At 45.9% G+C, this 20,873-nt stretch overlaps 1 protein-coding gene across 1 annotated transcript in view; it reads left to right on the forward strand.

Moving 5' to 3' along the window:
• The window catches only part of rpl17 (ribosomal protein L17), a 172,607-nt gene that overhangs the window by 139,435 nt on the left and 12,299 nt on the right, over nt 1–20,873 (forward strand). The gene's annotated exons all lie outside the window — the stretch shown is intronic.

The raw sequence follows: 20,873 nt of genomic DNA on the forward strand, positions 1-20,873 counted from the left end.
CAAGCTTTGCTCCACAATGAGCTTAAAAGGCTGCACAAAAACGTTCAGCCAGTCAATGTTGCAGTAAAGTGACCTTGGGTATAAGAAACGTGTTATATTAATAAATATATATTATATATGCCTTTCACGTTAACAACAACCTCAAACAATTTATTATTTGTCTAGTGAATATTTTTATGTGTAACAGATAAGACTGTGAACATTTTAAACCCCAACAACTGAGTCTCTGCAGCCCAAAGAAGCAGTGGTGTAATAAAAGTGTTAAGTTTTTATGACGTTATTATAATAAAACTAAACTCACCAGAATCAGAAAAAAAAATCATAAATATGAATAAAAATAGAACTCAGAAAAATAAATCAAGAATATAAATCATAAAAATTAATTAGAAATATAAACCAAAAATATAAATTGGAAATATAAATCATGAAAATACATTGAAAATATTATTCAGTAATATAAATCATGAAAATGCAGATGCATTAATAAATGAATGAATGAATGAATGAATGCTGTGTTGTACAGTTTGGAGGTGGCCTCACTGATTAAAAGTTGGGAGAGGGAGCTGAAGGTGGTTGGGAGTGACCAGGATGGACGAGATCAGGGCCGAGTTTATTAGATGGACGGTGCAGGTCAGGGAGGAGAGATTGAGATGGTGTGAGCATGTGCAGAAGAGTGATGAAAGCTCTATGGGGAGAATGCTGAGGATGGAGCCGCCTGGAGCTGGTGAGGGAGAACATGAAGGTGGTTTGGGTTCAGGACAGAGGAGGATCTTCAGGACAGGAGAATGTAGAGACGGATGATTAAAGGTCAGATTTATGAATAAATGGATGAATTAGAACCCAGTCCTAGTAAAACCAAACCAGTCGTGACTCTGACCAGGGACTAAACAAGTGATTGAGGAAAATAAAAAGTAAAATTAAAGAGAAAAAATGAATCTTTGGGAAACCGATATTTCATGAAGTGATGTGTGTTGTTTGGGTCGCAACCAGAAGAGCTTGTGAGCACTTTGTCTCTTTATACTTGATATATTAGAACTGAACATAAAACATACTGTTTACGTTAATGAACCTTGCTTTAAATACCCCCCCCCCCCCCCCCATCTACATCTAGATCCAAAATCTTTAATGGCAGGAGAACTCTTCAGAGGATCAAGATTTAGAAGGAACCCAGAGCTAATTGCTTCTTTTCACCTACAGGGTTGCTGAAAGGTACACACTGCCACCCGTGATCTGAGGAACCCAGTTCAGCCAACCGTGTGTCTGTGTGGGGATCCTGCCGGCTGATAGCAGCGCTGAGATTTGAATTTGAGAGCTCCAGATCTCAGCACTGGTGAGTTAAGTGTGTTTTACTGCTGCACCACTCAACTTTCTATCCCAAATAATATTAATAATAATAATAAAATCAATAATAATAATAATGATAATAATAATATAAATTATAATAAAAATAAAAATAATAATATCAATAATAATAAAATAATAATATCAATAATAATAAAAACAATAACAATAATAAAAATAATAAAAACAATAATAATAATAATAACAATAATAATAATGGTAATAATAATAATAATAATAATAACAATAATAATAACAATAATAATGGTAATAATAATAATAACAATAATAATAATGGTAATAATAATAATAATAACAATAACAACAACAACAACAATAATAAAAATAATAGCAATTATAATAATAATGATAATAATAATAAAAACAATAATATTAATAATAATAATGATATAAAAATAGTAATAATAATAATATAATTAATAATAATAATAATAATAAGATTAATAATAATAAAAAAAATTTTAATGCAGATTTTATACAACAGTAGCTCAAAGTCGCACAAATAATGGAATAAAAAGGAAGAATAAAATGCTTGTTTAAACTTAAATGCATGAATGAATGAATAAATAAATACACTATAAATCATCGTCACTTTAACATGTTCTGTCTCCTGTATTTGTGTTATTATTGGGGATTTGACCCCATGCACAGAAATACCTTAGTGAGACCCTAAATACTTGAGCTCCTCTGAACAGCTTTGGAATGAACTGAAACATCGACTGAGACTTTCTTGACCAATGTCAGTGCCCAGCCAAACAAATGCAGTAATCTTTTGACTATACGTGGCACAAATTCCCACAGACATACTTTAAAATCTGGAGAAAATCTGGAGAAAAGCTTTTTAGAAGAGCGACTGTCTATTTTAATACCATTTGTTTTGTTTTTTTTGTTTTAAAGGTGTCCAATTACTTTTGGCCAATGCATTTGTGGGAGCTGTGCAGTGGTGTAACTACACACAGTTCAGTGGGGCAGTTCTATTAGTCCCAGTATCACCAGTGGATCCATTATGATTGTTATAAATGAAATGAATAATTTAACATCATGGTTTATCAGTCTGGATGCTTCAAAACAGCCCTGAAGTTTATAAAAGTAAATATTCGTCCAAGGGCCCCGTAGATCTCTAAGCCCCGGGGCCCCTGAGGTCCTGACCACGCCTCTTTACCCCCCGCGTGTTTCATCTGGTCCAGACTCTCCCAGTCCTCAGACGTTTTATTTACGGCCAAAGTCATCGGTGCGTCCGAGAGGAATATTGATTTTTCATTCCTAACACTGCAGTGTGACGTCAGCGCAAACTCACTGACCGCACCTGCTGCAGATAATGCAAGCGTCCACCCCGCCCCTCGCTCAGCCCCGCCCCAAAACCAGCATGAGTGGGGTTCCATCTCCGAGGCCTGCTCGCTTAAATAAAGATCTGGTCCATAATCTTTGAGTGTTGGAATAATAAAAGGACGTGTTTGTTTGCTCTGCTTACAGGCATGGTGTGAGTGTGAGTGTGTGTGTGTGTGTGTGTGTGTGTGTGTGTAAGTGTGTGAGTGTGTGAGTGTGTGTGTGTGTGTGTGTGTAAGTGTGTGAGTGTGTGAGTGTGTGTGTGTGTGTGTGTGTGTGTGTGTGTTTGTGCGATGACGCTGCATGTCTCCTCGTGGTCCACACTCCCCTCCCCAGCCGGAGGTGAAGGGCAACTCCTTCAAATGTGTGAATCAGCCTGGCGTGCACCCCACTCAAGGTACTTTTGTATGAGCACTGTGGGTGGTGTGGGTGATGTGGGTGGGGTAGGTGCTGTGGGTGGTGTGGGTGGTGCAGACTGGGAAGTCTGTGGTTTGAAACTCAGTACGTTTGAGCTCGGACGCTGTAGATCGTGCTCGGAGATGAAGGTTTGTTTATAAACAGGTCAGAACGTTTTAGTAAACTCCAGACTTTGTGAGCTGGGTGGTGTAACACGAAGATGCACTGAGCTGCGGGGGTTCGAATCCCAGGCTGGGATCAGAGTTCCATGAACCTAGACGTTGTGGGGGCACATCAGTGCGCTCATAGTGCGGGTCACAAGCCTGGATAAATAAATAAAAGCATTTAGCAAATGTTTTCATCTCTGTTACAACTTAATCATTAATCGTCTGTTTTACCACTGCCTTATCCTGGTCAGGGTCCTGGTGGGTGCGATCCATCAGGTGGAAGGTAGAGAACACCTCGGACGGGTCACAGGGCACACACACCAAACACACACACACACACACACTTGGGGTAATTTCTCGTATCTTCAATTAAGTAATCTCTAATTGATATTTTCATCTTGAACAACAGCCGTTCCTGAGAAGCTTCTCACAAGACTTTGAAGTATGTCTGTGGGAATTTGTGCCCATTTGTGCCCCCTCGTGAAACCCCCTGAAGTGCTAGCACATGCACCGCGAATGTATTCGGCAAGGCATGAAGCATTACTTGACATTGATATACACTACATAGCCAAAAGTATTTGGACACCTGAAACAAAAACAATCTTGTGCTCTTTTGAGAAGGCTTCTCATGACAATTTGGAGTATGTCTGTGGGGATTTGTTGCCAGTCCATCACAGGGCACACACACACACATCACACAAACACACACACACACACACACACACAAACACACACACACACACACACACACAAACACACACACACACACACACACACACACACACACACACATCACATACACACACATACATCACACTTGGGGTAATTTCTAGTATTTTCTAGTAGTAAACACACATATACACTGGGAGAACATGCAAAACTCCACACAGAAATCATCCGCACTGCTCCACCTGGGATTCGAACCCAGAACCTTCTTGCTGTGAGGCAGCAGTGCTCCCCATTGAAAGAATTCCTCCGTGACCAAAATCAGGATGGTCAGGATCACAGTGGGTCCAGTGTCGAGTGAAAACCCTGGACGCAAAGCAGAGCTACACTCGCTTGGTCACCCACTAGGTTCAGTTTAGAGAAGCCAGACACAGTGCACATGGACAAACGGAGAACATGTTAAACTCACAGAGGAGCTTCTTCCTCAGGAATATTAGCTTTGTACGCTATACGGCCAAAAGTATTCGGACACCTGACCATGAGCTTAATAATAAAATACAGTGACCTCTGTGTGTGCCACTTTTGAGAAGGCTCCTCACGAGACTTTGGAGTATGTCTGTGGGGATTAGTGCCTATTAATTTCGAATAGCTGGTTGCTGATGTCGGTCAAGAAAGTCTCAGTCGGTGTTCCGGTTCATCCCAGAGCTGTTGGGTGGGGCTGAGCTCAGGTCTCGGTGCAGGAAGCTTTTCTTCACGTCTGGAACAGAAAAGGTCCTTCCCTAAACTGTGAGATGTACGAGATCTCATGGCCGTATCTCGGACCCGCTGTGTGCTGATCTGAAGCCGAGGAGATGATGATTCACGTCCCGGGGCGAGAGCTTCACCCCCCGTGGAGATTCGGTGTTCTCTGTCGTCGTGTTAAAATAGCACGCAGTGATGCAGTGACTCAGCAGAAGGAGCCGGGCGCGGCTTAATTCACTGCGCCGAAACCTGCAACCTTCAGATCGTCTCACATCTGCTACCACCGTGCAAATGTAATCCATTCATTCATTCAGTCTGTTTTACCACTGTTTTATCCTGGTCAGGGTCCCGGTGGGTCCAATTCATTAGACGGAAGGTTGCCAGTCCATCACAGGACACACACACTTCAGGTCATTTCTAGTATCTCCAATTAACCTGACTGTGGGTCAGATGTGTTTGGTTTAGTGCCAAATGTTTATGGACACATGATAACAAGGTCGTTTGCAAACCTTCCTGCTGGATGGATAGACGTATGGAGGTATGGATGAAGAGATGGACGTATGGATGGATGGATGGACGTATGGATGGATGGATGGACGTATGGATGGATGGATGGATGGATGGATGAGTGGATGGAGGGATGGATGAAGGGATGGACATATGGATGGTTGAATGAATCAATGGATGGGTGGATGGGTGGATGGATGGACGGACGGATGGATGAATAGACAGATGGACAAATGGATGAATGGATGAATGGACAGATGGATGAGTGGATGAAAAGATAGATGGATGGATGGATAGACGTATGGAGGTATGGATGAAGAGATGGACGTAAGGATGGATGGAGGTATGGATGAAGAGATGGACATATGGATGGATGGATGGATGAGTGGATGAAAAGATGGATGGATGGATGGATGGATGGATGGATGGAGGGATGGATGAAGGGATGAACGTATGGATGGTTGAATGAATGGATGGATGGGTGGATGGATGGACGGATGGACGGATGGATGGATGAATAGACAGATGGATGAGTGGATGAAAAGATAGATGGATGGATGGATAGACATATGGAGGTATGGATGAAGAGATGGACGTAAGGATGGATGGATGGATGGATGGATGAGTGGATGAAAAGATGGATAGATGGATGGATGGATGGATGGATGTAGGGATGGATGAAGGGATGGACGTGTGGATGGATGGATGGACGTATGGATGGATGGATGGATGGATGAAAAGATAGATAGATGGATGGATGGAGGGATGGATGAAGGGATGGATGAAGGGATGGACGTATGGATGGATGGATGGACATATGGATGGATGAATAGAGGTATGGATGAAGGGATGGATGAAGGGATGGAAGTATGGATGGATGGATGGAGGGATGGATGAAGGGATGGACGTATGGATGGATGGATGGAGGGATGGATGAAGGGATGGACGTATGGATGGATGGATGGACATATGGATGGATGAATAGAGGTATGGATGAAGGGATGGATGGATGGATGTATGGATGGATGGATGGATGGATGGATGGAGGGATGAATAAATGAATGGGTGGACTAATGGAAGAGTGGATGGACGAACGGATGGATGGATAGACGGACAGATGAATTCTCACAGGACTTTGAGGTGTATCTGTGTGTAGGAATTTGTGCTCGTTCTGTTGAAATATGACAGCATTTGTATGGCTGGGCGCTGATTGATCAGTTGATGTTCTGGTTCATCCCAGAGCTGTAGAGTGGGGCTGAGGTCAAGACTCTGTGCAGGAAGGACCTTACCTAAACTGTTGCTGCAAAGTCAGAAGTATGTGATGTCCTTTATATGAGTGATTTATTACACTTGTGAGTGACTGTGTGACTGACACGGATGAATTATGGGGGTGTGAGGGGTGTGAGGGATGTGGACCTGGGCAGTGGGGGGACTCCTACACCCCTGAGCAGTTTGGTTGATGTGGTACGGGTGGAGTCAGCGCTGATGTCATTCGGAGCGTCTGGGTGGAAGTGAGGGTGGAGGGGAGGGGTAACCCAGGATCTGCAGTTTATCTGCAATGCATCAGCAGTTTCCACGCTCGCGCCGCGACTCCCGGAGGAACCGTAACCGCGCGCGGCGGACGCAGAACCTCACCGCGTCAGAGGGTTCCATGTTTTAGGTTTATTAAAAAAGAGACATCAAAGAGACACATCAAAGGTACACGGTTTCCATCAAAAGATCAAACAGATCTCACGGTTCTTTCCTGAAAAGCAGAAGCTCCGGTACGTCGTGAGCGTCCAGCGACCTTGTGAGGTAGATCTCACAGCGAGTGGTCCGTGTGGTCACATGGTTGATCCGACCAATCAGAGCAGGAGTTGTGTATCAGGAGAGTTCTGACACGTTAGGAACGTCTGGGTCCTCGTGATGGATCACCGAACACGGAGCAGCTGAGGCATAGAGACGTCAAGGAAAGAAGAACGAGTGCTACCGCCACCAGGCTTTAGATTTATAACACATATACAACTGAGGGTCCTTGGTGACTAGTGGGCGCTCTGCCCGCCTACCAGCTTTCATTTCTGCGCTGTCCCTCTCCTATCCGCTTTCTCCGTCGTGGCTGCTGATCTTTCCATTATTTTGTGCACCACTTTTATTCCCCCGTTAGCCTTTTTTTGTTTCATTTTTATGCTCATAGTATCGATCTAGTTTGGTTAAACATCCTGCAAATGGGTTCACCTACACCTGCTGCCTCGGTGAGAGGCCCCAACCCCGCCCCACCCTGCCCATCCCCTGCCACGCCCTGCCCCGCCCTGCCTTGTTACTCTGTCTTACATTATGAAGCTTCCTTGATTCCCAAAACTAATACAGGACGTTTGTTGGAGCGTGTTACAGCTCATGAATCAACACGGTTTTTTGTATTTTCCTCCCAATTTAATCATATCCAATTCCCCTCTACTGCTGCGGATCTCCACTCCTGACCAAGGAGGCTCGTGACTAACACACGCCCACTATGACACGTGTGCAGTAGCGACCGCTTCTTTTCTCCTGCACCGGGCGTGTTCGTACGGAGATCCGTATCGCGCACGGAGAGTCACAGTCACGTCTCTGTGCAGCACCATCGATCAGCCAGCAGAGGGCCTAACTGCAGCAGTTTTGAGGAACCCCTACGACCCGCCCACCCTCAGACGAGCTGATTATCGTCTGTGTAGGAGCCCGGCTGGTCGATAGAAGAGCTTGAGTCAGCACTGGTGTGCTAATGTGCTTTGAACCATCCAATGTCAATGTAGTTTTGGCAAATTAATACATTTATTTATTCATTGTGTGTTTTACTGCGGATTTATTCTGGTCAGGGTTGCGGTGGGTACAGTTCACTGACACACACACACACACAAACACACTTAGAGCAATTTCTAGTATCTCCAATTCACCTCACTTGCACATCTTTCTACTGTAGGAGGAAACCCACACGGACACAGAGAGAACATACAAAACTCCAAACAGAAAGGAACCAGATTGCTCCACAAGGGAATCGAACCCAGGACCTTCTTGCTGTGAAGAGCCACCGTGACACTCTCAATCGAATACAGGTCTGTTTTATTTACATTTACGTCAGCATTTAGCCAACGCCCTTATCCAAAGTGATTTATAGTACTGTGACAGTATACAGTCTGAGCCATTGGGGGTTAAGGGCCTCGCTCATGGGCCCAACAGCAGCAACCTGGCAGCTCGCTAATCTGTTGTTGTTTTTTATCTGAATTTACAGATTATTTGCTTATTTCTACGCTACATTTCCAATATATGTTTTGTGTTTATTATATTGACTCGTGACTTGACTCAGACTCGTATTTTGTGACTTGTAAACATCTCTGTCAGGGATCTTCTGATTACTAGTCCATAAACGATTCTTTCTTCTTATATTAGAAACATAAAAGTAATCTGAGTGAATCAAATCAAGCATTTAGGAGGGAGTCGTTTATCTGAGCGAGTGAAAGCCCTCCTGTCTCCGCCCGTCTGGGTTTGTTGTCTCTCTCAGGGTCGATGAGGACGTTCCGACCCCCCCACGCCGCGCCGCTCCGACCCAACCCCCCCTCCCCAATCTGATGCACCTTAAAAGCCTCGAGGGCTGAAAATAGCTCCAGTCTGTCCACGTTCAGGCCGGCGCACGGTTTCCTCGCCTCGTTTCCGTTTCCTCGTCCTTTTATCCTGATAAGACGAGTATCAGAACGGTAACGCTCGTGTTGCTGTGCACAGATCATCGCGTGGACGTTATTACGGTCTGAATTCTGCCGAGTCATGCCCGCTTCCCTTCTCTCTCCTGTCTTATCTTGTTCTCTCGGTCTCTGAATCTCCGAGTCTACGAGTCCCGGCGGAATTGTAAATCTGTCGACGTGGTGCTGCTCGCTTCAGGTTCCTCACTGAAGCTCTGAAACAGCAATAAAGGGCGGTTTAGTCACGCACGCTTCCCTCCCTCGCATCATCCAGTATTGCACAGCTGGCTTTATAGGCGTGAGTGCGGTATAAGGACGAAAGTATTTGTATACTGATCAATCAGTACTCAGCCATATGAATACAAATGCTGTCATCTTTTGAGTGAACGAGCACAGATTCCCACAGACACACTTGACACACAGCTGAACAGATCACACAGAGGGTCAGTCTGTTTTAATACCAAGCTCACGCTCAGGTGTCCAAATACTTTTGGCCATATAGTGTAGCTTAACTGCACAGATACATGTGGAACAGTGGTCTTCCACCAAGGTCAAAATGAAAGAAAAGACAACTCAGCCCCACTCAACAGCTCTGGGATGAACCGGAACACCAACTGATTAATCAGTGCTCAGACATATAAATACAAATACTGTCATCGTTTGAGTGAACGGGCACAAATTCCTACAGACGTGCTCCAAAGTCTTAATACATGTGGAACAGTGGTCTTCCGCCAAGGTCAAAAGTAAAAAAAAAAGAAAGACGGCTTGAAGCCCTGACCTCAAACAGCTCTGGGATGAACCGGAACATCGACTGATCAGTCAGTACCCAGCCTTATAAATACAAATGCTGTCATCTTTTGACTGAACGAGCACAAATTCCAACAGACGTGCTCCAGAGTCTTAATACACGTGGAACAGTGGTCTTTAGCCAAGGTCTAAATGAAAGAAACGACAACTTGAAGCCCTGAGCTCAAACAGCTCTGGGATGAACCGGAACACTGACTGATTGATCAGTGCCCAGCCGTCTTCTAACCGGCATCTTTTAACTAAATGAGCACAAATTCCCACCAACGTACTCCAAAGTCTTAATGCACGTGGAACAGTGGTCTTCCGCCAAGGTCAAAATCAAAGAAAAACAACACAAAGCCCTAAGCTCAGCCCCACTCGACAGCTCTGGGATGAACCGGAACATCGACTGATCATTTAGTGCCCAGCCATATACAGTGTATCACAAAAGTGAGTACACCCCTCACATTTCTGCAGATATTTAAGTATATCTTTTCATGGGACAACACTGACAAAATGACACTTTGACACAATGAAAAGTAGTCTGTGTGCAGCTTATATAACAGTGTAAATTTATTCTTCCCTCAAAATAACTCAATATACAGCCATTAATGTCTAAACCACCGGCAACAAAAGTGAGTACACCCCTTAGTGAAAGTTCCTGAAGTGTCAATATTTTGTGTGGCCACCATTATTTTCCAGAACTGCCTTAACTCTCCTGGGCATGGAGTTTACCAGAGCTTCACAGGTTGCCACTGGAATGCTTTTCCACTCCTCCATGACGACATCACGGAGCTGGCGGATATTCGAGACTTTGCGCTCCTCCACCTTCCGCTTGAGGATGCCCCAAAGATGTTCTATTGGGTTTAGGTCTGGAGACATGCTTGGCCAGTCCATCACCTTTACCCTCAGCCTCTTCAATAAAGCAGTGGTCGTCTTAGAGGTGTGTTTGGGGTCATTATCATGCTGGAACACTGCCCTGCGACCCAGTTTCCGGAGGGAGGGGATCATGCTCTGCTTCAGTATTTCACAGTACATATTGGAGTTCATGTGTCCCTCAATGAAATGTAACTCCCCAACACCTGCTGCACTCATGCAGCCCCAGACCATGGCATTCCCACCACCATGCTTGACTGTAGGCATGACACACTTATCTTTGTACTCCTCACCTGATTGCCACCACACATGCTTGAGACCATCTGAACCAAACAAATTAATCTTGGTCTCATCAGACCATAGGACATGGTTCTAGTAATCCATGTCCTTTGTTGACATGTCTTCAGCAAACTGTTTGCGGGCTTTCTTGTGTAGAGACTTCAGAAGAGGCTTCCTTCTGGGGTGACAGCCATGCAGACCAATTTGATGTAGTGTGCGGCGTATGGTCTGAGCACTGACAGGCTGACCCCCCACCTTTTCAATCTCTGCAGCGATGCTGACAGCACTCCTGCGCCTATCTTTCAAAGACAGCAGTTGGATGTGACGCTGAGCACGTGCACTCAGCTTCTTTGGACGACCAACGCGAGGTCTGTTCTGAGTGGACCCTGCTCTTTTAAAACGCTGGATGATCTTGGCCACTGTGCTGTAGCTCAGTTTCAGGGTGTTGGCAATCTTCTTGTAGCCTTGGCCATCTTCATGTAGCGCAACAATTCGTCTTTTAAGATCCTCAGAGAGTTCTTTGCCATGAGGTGCCATGTTGGAACTTTCAGTGACCAGTATGAGAGAGTGTGAGAGCTGTACTACTAAATTGAACACACCTGCTCCCTATGCACACCTGAGACCTAGTAACACTAACAAATCACATGACATTTTGGAGGGAAAATGACAAGCAGTGCTCAATTTGGACATTTAGGGGTGTAGTCTCTTAGGGGTGTACTCACTTTTGTTGCCGGTGGTTTAGACATTAATGGCTGTATATTGAGTTATTTTGAGGGAAGAATAAATTTACACTGTTATATAAGCTGCACACAGACTACTTTTCATTGTGTCAAAGTGTCATTTTGTCAGTGTTGTCCCATGAAAAGATATACTTAAATATCTGCAGAAATGTGAGGGGTGTACTCACATTTGTGATACACTGTAAATACAAGTGCTGTCATCGTTTGAATGAATGAGCACACATTCCCACAGGTGTGCTCCAAAGTCTTAATACACGTGGAACAGTGGCCTTCTGTCAAGGTCAAAATGAAAGAAAAGACAACAAAGCCCTGAGCTCAGCCCCACTCGACAGCTCTGCGATGAACCGGAACACTGACTGATCAGTTAGTACCCAGCCTTATAAATACAAGTGCTGTCATCGTTTGACTGAACTGGCACAAATTCCCACAGACGTACTCCAAAGTCTCGTGAGAAGCTTCTCAGAAGAGCGGCTGCTTCTCAAGCCGACCGGACGTCCTACAAGCTCACGGTTTGTTTTGTGCACTGGGGTGCAGCCACTTTCTCCGTTGTGGGTTGCGGATGCTTCCGTGCTACCAGCCCGGCCGGGCGCTCTACAGACGGCGGCGCCGCCACAGGTAGAGACGAGAGAGAGCATGCTGGGAGATTTGTATGCGCAACGTAGCTCCCTGATGCCCGGAGGTGAAGCCGTGGCCTCAGATTAATATTTAAAGACCCAAAACATCCAAATCAAGCCGGTAATTCCAGCACAAAATCAATGCTTTGCAATTACCAATATTGAACCCTAACGGAGCAGGTCTGCATGCACAAGCACTAACAGAGGGACACAGTTTGGGTTTGTGGTGCTGACAACCGAAATATATACATTATATAGCCAAAAGTATTCGGACGTCCAATTTCTAAAAAATAGAGCAACCTTTGTGATCTTTACTTTGAAAAACATCCGCTCTTCTCAGAAAGCTTCTCACAAGTCTTTGACTGTTGTATGTCTGTGGGAATTTGTGCCTGTACAGTCGAAAGATGACTGGGCATAGATCAAATGATGTTCCAATTCATCCCAGAGCTGTTGAATGGATTTGGTGGTCGTTGTGCTCGAGTGACTCTTTATTCTAGCCTCAGGCTTACAGCACTAAATGAGTAATCAGAAGGTTGTTGGTTCAAGCGTTATAGTATGGCTAAGTTGTCACTGTTGGGCCCCTGAGAAAGGCCCTTAATAGGGCTAAATGCACATACGCTATGTGGTCAGAAGTATTCAGACGCCTGACCGTGAGCTCGTCGGACGCCCCATATAAAAAACCAAACATATTAAAATAGAGCGACCATTATGTGATGTTAAAATGTGTCTGTGGGAATTTGTGCCCGTGCACTGAAAACATGGCAGCACTTGTACAGCTGGGCACTGATTAATAATCAGTCGATGTTCCGATTCATCCCAGAGCTGTTAAATATGGTTGAGGTCACGGCTCGGTGGTTGTTGTGTTTGAGTGATTCTTTATTCTAGCCTGAGGGTTACAGCAGTGGATGAGCAATCAGAAGGTTGTTGGTTCAAGCGTTATAGTATGGCTAAGTTGTCACTGTTGGGCCCCTGAGAAAGGCCCTTAATAGGGCTAAATGCACATACGCTATGTGGTCAGAAGTATTCGGACGCCTGACCGTAAGCTCGACAGACGCCCCATATCAAAAACCAAACATATTAAAATAGAGCGACCGCTGTGTGATTTTGAAGTGTGTCTGTGGGAATTTGTGCCCATTCAGTAGGACAAAATGTGACAGCACTTGAACGGCTGAGTGCTGATCGATCAGTCGATGTTCCGATTCATCCCAGAGCTGTTAAATGGGCTTGAGGTGACGGCTCGGTGATCCTTCTGGTCGTTGTGTTTAAGTGACTCTTTATTCTAGCCTAAGGGTTCTGGCACTGGATGAGCAGTCAGAAGGTTGTTGGTTTAAGCGCTATAGTATGGCCAAGTTGTCACTGTTGGGCCCTTGAGAAAGGCCCTTAACTTCTCGTTGGATAAAAGCATCTGCTAAATGCACATACGCTATGTGGTCAAAAGTATTCGGACGCCTGACCACGAGCTCGTCGGACGCCCCATATCAAAAACCAAACATATTAAAATAGAGCGACCGCTGTGTGATTTTGAAGTGTGTCTGTGGGAATTTGTGCCCGTTCAGCAGGACAAAAGGTGACAGCACTTGTACGGCTGGGTTCTGATTAATAATCAGTGGATGTTCTGATTCATCCCAGAGCTTTGCAGGACGTTCTGATTCTACCAATCCTGACCACACAAAATTGTTTCCATATTGTCAGACATACGTGGCAACCCTAAGTACGACTCCATGTCTTGTAACAGAAGACAGAACAGAGCAGACCATGGTCATGTGATCGGTAAGTCTGATCGTTAGCGCATCGCGCTACATAGCTGTGCTACATGCGCTCAGTCTGCAGCTGATACGGATCAGACAGGAAGCGTCTTTATCTGATCTGATTATTAAAGCATCTTCAGCGCTGAGGAGGCGTCGGACGCTCCCTCGTTATTCAGTCAGATCATCACTCAGAATTAAGGCGCCTCAGCAGGAGCATTTTAAGGGAGCTAAGAGTTTAGACACGCCCTCTTCTCGGGAGCGTAGGATGATGTAAATGCGTCTGTGTGGAGAGAGATCAGTAGGTTTTCACTCATGTAAGACTGGGTGGTTGGGTTAGTGTAAGGGTTGGACTGGTGAAGACTGGGTGGTTGGGTTGGTGTTAGGGTTGGACTGGGGAACACCAGATGAGTGGATTGGTTTTAAGGTTGGACTGGTAAAGATGGATTGTTGTTTGTCCTACCCACTCCCTTTTGGAGGTTGTCTCTGGATGTTTACTTCCTCTTGGTGTATTATTGAGGTTGATGTCCATACTGTGGTTAAGATGGGGTGGTTGGGTTGGTGTTAGGGTTGGACTGGTTAAGACTTGGTGGTTGGGTTGGTGTTAGGGTTGGACTGGTTAAGACTGGGTGGTTGGGTTGGTGTTAGGGTTGGACTGGTTAAGACTGGGTGGTTGGGTTGGTGTTAGGGTTGGACTGGTTAAGACTGGGTGGTTGGGTTGGTGTTAGGGTTGGACTGGTTAAGACTGGGTGGTTGGGTTGGTGTTAGAATTGGACTGGTTAAGACTGGGTGGTTGGGTTGGTGTTAGGGTTGGACTGGTTAAGACTGGATGGTTGGGTTGGTGTTAGGGTTGGACTGGTTAAGACTGGGTGGTTGGGTTGGTGTTAGGGTTGGACTGGTTAAGACTGGGTGGTTGGTTTGGTGTTAGGATTGGACTGGTTAAGACTGGATGGTTGGGTTGGTGTTAGGGTTGGACTGGCGAACACCAGGTAAGGTTGATGAAAGCTTTGGACTGTGGTAAAGATGGATTGTTGTTTGTCCTACCCCCTCACTTTTGGAGGTCGTCTCTCGATGTTTACTTCCTCTTGGTGTATTATTGAGGTTGATGTCCGTACTGTGGTTAAGATGGGGTGGTTTGGTTTTTAGGTTGGACTGTGGTTAAGATGGACTTTTATTTGTTCTACCCCGTTTCTTTTGCTTTTGGAGGTTGTCTCTGGATGTTTACTTCCTCTTGGTGTATTATTGAGGTTGACGTCCGGTTCCAGGTCAGGACGGGGTGCGGCTCTGTGCTCACACCCTTCTGAAAGTGCTGCGTCTGCGCCTCCGGCCTGCTGATTGTTAAAGCATCTTCAGCGCTGAGGAGGCGTCGGACGCTCCCTCATCAATCAGTCAGATCATCACTCAGTAGGAGCATTTTAAGGGATCTAAGGATTTAGACACGCCCTCTTCTCTGGAGTGAGAGGTCAGTAGGTTTTCACACAGACCCCATACAGACCCGTTCGGGGGGTGATGGAGGGACCGGTGCTGCAGATTGTGTATGTGATGATGATGCATGAGGGGGCAGTAACACACTTTTATTTCCTCTGCAGATTGGGACGGTGGAATCTAATCTTCTCTGTTACGTAACCGCTGAGCACCAGCGCTCGGATGAACCGTCTGATTACTCTGATTAGGTCTTGCATCATATAAACAAGCGAATCTTCCCGAGCGAATGCAGATAATAAAAGCGAGAGGAAACGGTGCAGTGCAGCTCTCACATTACACCGAATTAGTACCGGCCAACACCACACTCGCCTTTATAGTCCCGTCCACTTACTTCTGGAGGTACAAAAATGTGTTTTATATTTATTACACAGTTCTTTATATGACCATAAAGCCTCTAGAGCTAGACTGTGGTGTTAGGGTTGTACTGGTGAAGACTGGGTGGTTGGGTTGGTGTTAGGGTTGGACTGGTTAAGCCGGGTGGTTGGGTTAGTGTTAGGGTTGGACTGGAGTTAAGACTGGGTGTTAGGGTTGTTACTGGGTTAGTGTAAGGGTTGGACTGGAGTTAAGACTGGGTGTTAGGGTTGGTGTTAGGGTTGTTGCTGGGTTAGTGTAAGGGTTGGACTGGGGTTAAGACTGGGTGGTTGGGTTGGTGTTAGGGTTGTTGCTGGATTGGTTTTAGGGTAGGACTGGTGAAGACAAGTTAGTGGGTTGGTGTTAAGGTTGTACTGGTTAAGCCCGGGTGGTTGGTTTAGTGTAAGGGTTGGATTGGGGTTAAGACTGGGTGGTTGTGTTGGTGTTAGGGCTGTACTGGTTAAGCCCAGGTGGTTGGTTGATGTTAGGGTTGGACTGTGCTTAAGATGGATTGTTGTTCGTCCTACCCACTCCCTTTTCAATATCATCTCTGAATGTTTACTTCCTCTTGGTGTACTATTGAGGTTAATGTTCGGACTGTGGTTAAGATGGGGTGGTTGGGTTGGTGTTAGGGATGGTACGGTTAGGACTGGTTGGTTTTTAGGTTGGACTGTGGTAAAGATGGGGTGTTGTTTGTTCTACCCCGTTCCTTTTGCTTTTGGAGGTCGTCTCTGGATGTTTACTTCCTCTTGGTGTACTATTGAGGTGGACGTCCAGTTCCTGGTCAGGACGGGGTGCGGCTCTGTGCTCACACCCTGCCGAAAGTGCTGCGTCTGCGCCTCCGGCCTGCTGATCTGCGCCGAGGCGTAATTGATAACGGTGCACTGCACTGCACTGCGGAGTGTGTGTGTGTGTGTGTGTGTGGGGCTTTATTTTGATGGTGTACTCTTACACTGAGGCGAAGATAACGCTGCCCTCTGTTGGGCAGTAAAACCACAAGGGCTGATGCACACACACACACACACACACACACACACCACACACACACACCACACACACACGCTGAAGTGCTGAGTGTAAGAGGTGCTGATGCAGCGACGCAGGACTCCGTTCGGCTTTGTTACCGTAATTGCATCTAGTTTACGATACGCCTGCTGCTGCGTTCCTCATTCGGGCGTGACGGCGGACGCACCCACAGAGGGACGGAGGTGACCCCCGTATAGGTGTGTGTGTGTGTGTGTGTGTGTGTGTGTGTCTGAGAGAAGATAATTAATCTCCTGTCATGCTGATCCACACCGAACCACAAAAGTACAGCGATACCTTGAAACTCAACCTCAGTCGGTTCTGGGAGCCGCGTCCAGTTTAAAGACGTCGAATTTCGAGGTATTTTTCCCCATAAGGATGTTTGGGGAACCTGTTAATGCGTCCATGGTCCTGTGGAGCTGCAGATATTTTAGTCTCGTGTAAAATAATGAGGTTGTTTTTGACACTTAAACACTGAAAATAACACAAATATAATATAAACACACTGAAATACAATTACAAACAGTTAAACATCAATAAAAATACAATAAAAGCTGCACTTTAGTTTTACTTCTTTACTTTTTAGTTTTACTTCTTTATTGTTTCCTGACGCTTCTTAATGGTGGAGATGCTCGATCTCGGAATATCGTATTCCCTTCAGCACCGGCGCATTCACATGTGCTGTCAATTCCTATGAAGTGTGACGGCGGTGCACAAAACCTAACGTGACTTATTGTAGTAAAACAGCGAGTGAGGAATGTGATTAGTGGAGGAACTTATGAGCAGTAATAATGAAGAGAAGTTTAGTGCTCCTGTCTCCTTCTTTTACTACATTAAACCACGTTAAGCTTTATTTTCAACCAGAAGCGTTTTAGACTCTGGGAGAAGCTGATTCTGATTCTCACCATTTCTCAGAAGCTGGAGCTGTAACACAAGTTTAAAAGTGAAACAGGGAGGAAAATTCAGATAAGCACAGATACACGTGGAGCTGTAACCCTGGATCTGACGCTTATTCCACACTGATGCAGATTCAGCTTAGATTCACACGAGTGTAAGGTACACATCTCTCGAGTTTCAAAGATCTGGAGTTTAGGGGACATCGAGTTCAGGATCATCGAAGAAAACTAAGATTGACCGGCTAAAAAACCAGCATGAATATTTCACTGAGCAGCGGTTCAATTATTCAAGATCAAATTCTGTATTATTTATCAATTCTAGAATAAAACGTCACGTGTGCTTACTTAGCGCATCGTTCATTTATTTAAGGACACAGAAAACAGAACCGGAGAAAGCTCTTACACACCGGTTATCAGGCTTTGCATTCATGGTAAACAGGGTCGGGGTCGCCAGATTCTGATCCCTGTCTCCATTTTCTAGCCAGGTTTTAATAACTATGGCACACTATATGGCCAAAAGTATGTGGACACCTAGCATAGCGTACTAGAAGACAGAAAGAAATTTTTTTGGAGTGCGTCTGTGGGAATTTGTTCCCGTATATTTAAAAGAGCATTAACCTTGGACATGAGTGTCGATCCATGGATCTATAGATCCTGCTTTGTGCCCAGGGACACGGTCATGCTGAAATGTATATTCATACCTAGGTAACCATCGCTCTGTCCTGTTCAGGGTCGTGCTGGGTGCAGTTTCCCTGCAGTCGCTGGTTAGGATGCACCATCACACCCTGGACCGGATGCCAATCGATCGCTGGGCATCACCTTCCCCCCCATCGCAGCAGATGCCCGACCTACAAAAACTCATTCATTCATTCACGTCTGTTTTACCACTGCTTTATCCTGGTCAGGGTCTAAGTGGGTCTGATTTACTGGACGGAAGACAGGAAACACGCCAGACAGGTTGCCAGGTATGCACACACACACACACTTAGAATCATTTCTAGTAGCTCCAGTCACATGACTGAATGGCTTTGGACTGTGGAAGGAAACCGGAGCACCCGGAGGAAACCCACACAGACACAGGAAGAACATGCAAAACTCCACACAGAAAGGACCCGGACCTCTCCACCTGGGAATCAAACCCAGGACCTTCTCGCTGTGTGTGTGGGCAACCACGCCACCCATACACTTCTACACATAAAATCTGCATAAATTGTAGAATGCCTTGATATTTGGTATGTTCCCCCTCGAGCTGGCATGGACTCTATTTACAGAATAAAGTTTGTGCAGAATCTGATGACCCGTGTTCCAGGGTTCGAATCCCATTCCTCCCAGGGACTACAGGGAAGCTCAGCGGTTAAGGTACTGGGGTAGTGATCAGAAGGTGGCAAGTTTAAGCCCAGCCATTGTCAAGTCACCACTGTTGGGCCCCTGAGCGAGGCCCTTAACTCTCAATCGTGCTTTGATTTGTATTTCGTGTCATGTTGTGACTTTTTTGGAACTCTTGGCTGTACTTTGATCTCTGAGCTGAAGCGTTTACTAGGAAGTCTCTGGGCGTGGGCCAGGCGGTGCGGGTAATCGTGGATGTATGTTGGCATGTTCTCCGTGTCACAGCGTGTCGGCCGGTTTAACTTTACCTAAACGAGACGCCGCATTAACATCAGCACCGTATCGAGCCGCTCCAGCTTCCTGTCTGAGATTCTGCTGAAGCGGGCGGCTTGAATTACGGCGCCCGGTGAGATACAGGCCGAGTCGAGCCGAGCCGATGGTACTGACCCCGGCGCTCGTCCACCCTGATCAATGTGCACTCTCTGACCAGCGTTACATTACAGGAAGCATGCCGTAACGACGGCCTATCGATCTATAAACATGGATTATACCGTGTATCTGCGCCCTGCAGGAGCTGCGTTCGCCCTTCGACTGATATTGACGGATATGAGATGCGTGCAGCAGGTTGGCGTGGGCATCATCGCTGCGGCGTTTCTGCTGACTCGCGCCGCCACGCCGCCCGTCTCAATTTGCATCCTGGCCTCCCGCGAGAGCTAATGGATTAGCCTTTTGAATTTCTCGGGAGCTCGAGCGATCCATTTAACCCTGTCCGCTTGAATAACGCGGGCACACGCTTGCACTCGGCTCGGGCCCCGCCCGGCCCCCTCCTCACCCTCACGGTCACGTTTATTCGAGGGCGCAATTAAACTGAGTGATGTGGATGCTAAGTCAGCAGCCGCTCTGACTGGCTGGCGTATGATTTACGCGCTCACTCCCGAAAATCAACCTGTAGAGGCTACAGAGCTCCGGCGTCCCGCCGAGGGTTCGAGACTGGGTGCAGTGCTGCAGCAGAGAGATTAATAAAGCGCTCTTCCTCACAGCTCCCCCGCCTCCTCTTCACTTCACCTCCTCCTCCTCCTCCTCACTGCAGAAATGGGCGTGTTGGAACAGGAGAGGCACTGCAGCACTGCAGAAGTTGGGCGTCGCCTCCAGACAGGGGTAGGACGACGCGGGGTGAGGTGGTGGCGGTTAGCGTGACATGATTAGAGTAGGAACGTTAACAAGAGCGCCGGAGCGTCGCGGCTCGCTGAGCACGGCGATCAGAAGCGACGTGGAGCAGGAATTTAATTGGAGCTAAACGTCGATCATCAATAATCTTTAATAACACGACGAACCAGAGCGAAGAGAAAAAATAGATCATAAATTTAATAGTGACGAGTGTTTTACACAGCACCAAAAGTCTGAGACCACCTAGTAAACTCTTCTGTTGAGCAGATTTATTAAATATAATTAAATATTTGCTTTTATTTTCATTATTGAATGAATGAATGAATGAATGAATGACTTTATTGTTATTACATAAAACATAAAACATTGTATATAAAACACATGTTCTGTGCAGCTCCTTGGAAGAACAAGAACACACAACAATAAAGTCCTTAAATATTAAGATCTAAAGGTATATAAAATATAAATAAAGTATATAAAACTTTGTATAGATCGACTCGGCCTGTATCTCACCGGGCGTCGTAATTCAAGCCGCCTGCTTCAGCTGAATCTCAGACAGGAAGTTGGAGCGGCTCGATACGGCGCTGATGTTAATGCGGCGTCTCTTTAAGGTAAAGTTAAACCACCCGACACGTGATGACACGGAGAACATGCCAACATACATCCACGTTTACCTGCACCGCCTGGCCCACGCCCAGAACCAACATCCGACTAGAACGTCAAGATTTCCTAAT

Source organism: Trichomycterus rosablanca, chromosome 16 (assembly GCF_030014385.1).
Source record: "Trichomycterus rosablanca isolate fTriRos1 chromosome 16, fTriRos1.hap1, whole genome shotgun sequence".
Taxonomy (NCBI): Eukaryota; Metazoa; Chordata; class Actinopteri; order Siluriformes; family Trichomycteridae; genus Trichomycterus; species Trichomycterus rosablanca.